The following is a 6,000-nucleotide window of genomic DNA, read 5'->3' as shown; positions in this document are numbered from 1 at the left end:
TTAATTGGGCATTTAGAAGAGCTACACTTCAGGCAATTGTAATAGAGCACAATTTTGAGCTCTCTGCAGCATAGTTTATCAGAAGACAGTTGAGAGAAAAACAATCTTCAGGCAGGACTGCCTGGGGGTCATAGTGTCCATTCATACACCTGGATCTGTATGGGGTGGGGCTCATGGCTTCAGACATCCAGCTCCATTCTAACCTCTGCAGAATTGCTTGTGCTGGATTGCATTATGCCATCAGTGTATATGGAGGGTCACTGTAAGAAACAGCCCTTGGATGCCTCTTTTGTGTCTATTGTAAGAATTTGTCGAAATATCTGCTGTATCACCTAGTTGCCCGGTTTATAAAGACTCTTGGACATTGCAATGAAGACCAGGAATAACTGTAAATCTCCTGAGCAGTCATTTTATCTAATGGACATTGTGAACTGTGAAGCTGACAAGGTTTCCTAATTTCATGTTACTAGAAAATTTAGAGCCCAAATGCTATCCTAGCATATTTTAGCAACTCTCAAAAGCCACCTGAAATCTTTTCTGAAACAAGGTGAGAGGTGGGGGTGAGTCAGTAAATTTCTAGGTAATTAGTGTGTTTTATTTCAATGATCTCTGTTTCTTCCCCTGCCAAAGTCACCTTTAATAGCTGAGGAGAGACAAGTAAATTTGTCTTCTAATATGGAGAAAACAAAGTTGCTTTCCTTTCTACCTCCTAACAAGTCATTCTGGAATCTACGGGGCTCTCAATATGCTACTTATCAGAACCTTTTTCTTAGGAAACAGGTTATTTTGTTCTAGGGGACAACAAAGATAAGATCAGTAAGGCATGGCTGTTACTAAATCAATTCACCAATTTTCTTCAATTCAGGATTCCAGCTGCACACTCCGTTCACAAATATGTGGTTATGAACATTTAGTCCTTTGCTGGCAGTCGAGATTTAAAAAATAGGTGAGAGGAATCACATTTAGACTAGCAACCCAGGTTTCCTAACAATGGACTCCTCTTAGCTAACACTTGGACCCCAGTGAGCTCAGTGCTCTGAGCCTGTTTGTTGTCTGAGATGGGCCAGCAAGTCAGTGAGACTAAACTGCCTTCACAGAGATAGAAACAATCTTCCAAGTTACCTTTCAGAGATGCTTGAGGAGAAAATGATGCAGCAATGGAGACAGAAGCTGAGACGAATATACATTTCAGGAGCCCCAAACCAACAGTGGGTGTGCACCGGTAGCCCCCAAAGCCCCAGGATCTCTACTCCAACACCCTTTTGAAAATAATATGAATCGTCCAGCTAGTTCCATGAATGTAATAGTGGCTTCAGCTGAGTGACAGCTGTGCTGACTTTAGAGCAGGTTTCCTCCAAGTGTGGAATTTCTCAAGGGCAAGGTAGCTGGACAGGAAAGGATTTTATTTTTTACCTCCCATGGCCTTGCTCCAACAATTGTATTTCTGTTTCAAACTCAGCCATTTTTAAAACCTCACCATCATGCACTTTTATTTAAAAAAATAATTATTAAAATAATTATTTTACTTATTTTACTAAAATAAGTAGGCTCATATTCATCAGCTCAATGGAACCTGGAGCTTCTCAAAAATCCAAAGCCCAGGCTAGGCACAGTGGCTCACCCCTGTAATCCCACATTTTGGGAGGCCAAGGTGGATGAATCATGAGGTCAGGAGTTTGAGACTAGCCTGACCAACATGGTGAAATCCTGTCTCTACTAAAAATACAAAAATTAGCTGGGCATGCCTGTAATCCCAGCTACTCAGGAGGCTGAGGCAGAAGAATTGCTTGAACCCAGGACGCAGAGGTTGCAGTGAGCCAAGATTGCGACACTGCACTCCAGCCTGGGTGACAGAGCGAGACTGTCTAAAAAAAAAAAAAAAAAATCAAAAGTCCTGAAATTACATAGCTTGCTTGCTGTTTGGATACACATAACTGTCCAAGTCAGATTCATTAGCTTCGTCACAAGAGCTTTACTTATTTCTCTTATCCGCATCCAAAAGCCTGAGTGAGCAGCATCAATCTATTCCAAGTGTGGAGCACACTGGGTGTGTTTTTGTCAGGGGTGGGGCAACAAATAAGACAGGCTGTCAGTGTGATTCAAAATTGAGTGTTGTGGACCCTCTGGAGCTGTGTGCTTTCAAATGTTTCATTTTTTTCTTAGATAACAAAATGCAGAGCTTTCAGGCTGATTATTTTGGAGTCTATTTGGATCCTTTGTGGAACTGGGAAGTAAATCGTCAGCTTATACACAAGGTGGCACCCTGTGATTCCAACCAGGTCTGAGAGGAGCGATGCTGCTAAGAGACTGAGCCACAGCCACAAATTTTTATTTACCATCTGCTATTCCCACTGTGGCAAATGTAGAGGTAGAAGTAGATGTTTGGCAGGTCACCTCTCAGTGTAGTCTCTGTCCTTACATCTCAAAGATGCAGAGCTGCCTCAGAAAAGGGCACTGGAACCACGGAACTGATTCCAGTTGATTGTAATGAATGCAGACCCCACATTCAGATTACATATGGAAAACAACGAAGCTCTATTAGTACTAGGCTCATTCCTGGGAACATAAGGGGGAGGGGTGGAGATGCAGTTCACATACCAACCCAATTAACTTTCAATTGGGTTTGCTGAAACCAGGAGCCAATTAGAAAGAACGTGACATTTACCAAACTCTGAAATAGTTGAATAGCAACTATGTTTACTAGTTTTAAGATTCCTTTCAAAAAGTAATTTGTCCATTATTTGGAAGCTGCCTGCCTTGATTATAGTACTGGGAAATGGAAACTGGAATGTAATTCCAGTCCTAACAGTTACTTGACATTTATTCCAATTTAGACTACATTTAGATAGTGATTTTATTTTGATATGGCTTTAAAACTGGTTTTAATTCTTGGGTGCTTATATATTATGCTTGCTGGGCTAAATGCATGTCATTTGGAATTGGTGCAGAGCATATTTAAGTGGACTGATTTTAGAATGACTGTACTCAGTGCATTGTACGTGAAAATTAAAATTGGTGATTAGGCTGCACATCCATTTGAAGGAGGTCTTGATAAAAGTATTTCATAATTTTTTATTTTATAAGAAGATATTTTCTGTTTTTAGCATTAACAATTATATAAGTATTCAACAAATCAATCAGAAATAAACTTTATGAAAGGTAATACTTATATACAAATAAAAGTTACTTTCCAAATGTGAACAGAGGCATTCTGGTTTGGGCACTAAATTGGAAGCCAAGAAAACACAGGCTGTATCTCAGTGGAAAAGTGTATTGTGTTATTTGCCTCAAACAGTTTTATTCCCAGCTCTATAATCATTGCCTACAGGGTGAGAAGAAAATGGAGATTTGGGGAAGAAATCTTTTACATGGTCAAAGTAAAAGAACAACAAAGAAACAACTACTACAGTAAAAATCCCTTCCTATAGTTAAATTCCAGGTTTCAAAAAGGTGTTTTTGAATTGCTCTAATTGGTTCTAAAATCTCTATGCCCAAAGGCAGGAAGCTGGAAACCAGGTAGACCACAGTAATAGCAAATATTGGCAGCAATAGCTAGGTCAGGTGACAGGCCAGTAAGGTATGTAAACTATAAGCTAGAGTGGCATGGGGTCAGTATCAGCGAATTTCCCCATGGAATATCAGTCAACAAATATACCTTAGATGCTGCCATACGTGAGGTAAGGAACTGGGGATACAGGGATTGACAGATGGATATTATGCCTGCCCTCCTTGGGTCTACTGCAACTTTAGGCTCTGGGTGATGCACTCTCTTGGCCGTTGGTTGGAAGGTCTTAGTCATCAACTTTGGATTAGCAGCTTTAAAATGCTGACTGGTCAATAAGCTGAAAAGCTTGGATAGCAGGGTAGCACCACTGAGAGAACAAGAGTTTTGGAGTCAGGTCAGACCTGAATTTGAGCTCAGTTCTGTGAGTTGCTACAATTGAAATTTGGCAAATTATGTGACACTCAGTTTTCTTATTGGTAAAATTATATTTTTTCATAGAGTTATAATAAGTGGAATTCAGTTAGTTGAGATAATATCTATAACATGCTACTACAATGGCTGGCATATTATACATACTCAACATTTCCTTTTCTGAGAGAGAGTAACAGTGAAACTAAACATAGAGACAAGAAAGCTATCCTTCCTGAACCTGAAGAGGGCTGGGCATCCAGATGAAAGCTCTGGATGACTCATTTGTTCAACTATTTCTTTTTTCTTCCTTTTCAGGCTTGAACCCTGTGCTGACCCCCTCCCAAGAACTTCTTGTTTTCCTTGCAGAGAACTGGAACAGTTCCAGAGGTAGCACTTAGAGCAGGACATGCCCATAAGCTTGAGGAGGTACTGCTTACAAGAAATGAGTCACAACATCGCCATTGTTTCCAACAGCAAAGTATATGAAAAACACTCAAGCTCCACTAAACAATACTCCGAGTTTTGCTAAGACAGACTGGTTAGACTATTTGGACACTACCATGAAGACTGTGTCCACCATTCTGCCTTCAAAGGAGGAGACTGTAGAGAGAAAAGGGGAAGAGGAAGAGGAGGAAAAAGGAGGAGAGGAGGAAGTGGAGGAGGGGAAAAAGGACTTAATAGAGGAAGAGATACAGTTTTGATGTCACAGAAATGACAGTAGGAATCAATTTTTTTCACTGTTGGTCTTTAGGAAATCATCTGCCTTTCTCTGCGTTAGGCAGATAATTGATTATTAGAAAATGGTAAAATGTGTTAAAAACTCTCTCTGTACGGATTTTGTGATAAATACGTAATGCTTAAAGACTAACCAAGAGACTCTTGGCTAAGCCAGGTGGATGTCAACAAGAGTTAGTACTTATTTGAGTCACCTTGATTTTTCCTCCTCCTGAGAACTTTCTCTAACCAGTTTAGGCTGCAGTCATGCCTCCTTTCTCTGAACTCTCACAATTATTGCCTACATCTCCTTTGGTAATTAATCATGTCCTACTTACTGCCTGTGTCATTTCTTGTATTATTTTCTTCAAATATTTACACTTTTTTTTCGGTTGCCATTTATCTTTCCAGCTGCCATTTTCTTCAGCTATTTACGTCTCTTACTGTTAATTCATCTTTCCAACCATCCTGGCATCCCATTAATGTGAAACCTCTCTGAGACAGGAACCTTTTCTCAGACTTCTACAGCACCCCACATTTGACACACATCTGCTACTTTGCAAATATATGCTGCCTTTGGTTAAATTTTTAGAAGCTGAACTTTTAGGAACGCTACTATTTTTGAACTCAGAGAAATACCTACCATCCACTAAACAGCTGTACCGAAGTTTGGGTGACAGGTTCAAGTTCACTTGTTGCATCTGGCAGCCTCAAACCATGAACCCTCACTGCTGCCCTGAGCATCCACCCTGCGAAGGCGAGGACGAGCGCGCTGCCGCACCTTGGAGAGCTCTTTCGGACAGGTACTGAGGGGAGGGTGGAGGAGACGGCTGGCATCAGCCGCGCGGAGCGGACTGACCGGAGGGACCTCTTGCATCTCTAGGGGATGTGCGCCTCGGAGGATGCGAATAATTAGCCTGCGCTCGGGGCGCCTTGGGAATAAGCGCTGTCCGAGTACAGGCTTGGGTAGTGGCTGGTGGGGCCTGGGTCGACACCTTCCCTTCCCGCTCCCGGACTTCAGCACACAAGCGCTGCTCGACGCGGATGTCTTTGCCCGGCGCCTTCCTCCGGGACACCCAGCGAGAGGGGTGACCGGGCGGCGCAGGCAGAGGCGCACGCTCCGGGGCGCGGGCGAACTTGCGCACCTGGCACCTGCCACATAGCGAGAGCACCGGCCGGCGAGCGGAGGGCCGCCGCCGCCGTCCTCTCTCCTCCCGGAGCACACCGACACCGAGCACGCTCCCGCGGGCCGGCAGCGCCGCGGAGAGAGTGGGTGGGCAGGCGAGGGAGGGGAAGGGAGAGGAAGGAGGGAGGGAGGGAGGGAGAGGGCGAAGCGCGTTCCCGCGGCGGGGGCGCGCTCTCGCGCGGGC

Source organism: Aotus nancymaae, unplaced genomic scaffold (assembly GCF_030222135.1).
Source record: "Aotus nancymaae isolate 86718 unplaced genomic scaffold, 86718_ANA_hifiasm-v0.15.2.pri h1tg000029l, whole genome shotgun sequence".
In the NCBI taxonomy this organism is placed as follows: domain Eukaryota; kingdom Metazoa; phylum Chordata; class Mammalia; order Primates; family Aotidae; genus Aotus; species Aotus nancymaae.
This window is presented reverse-complemented; position numbering follows the sequence as displayed.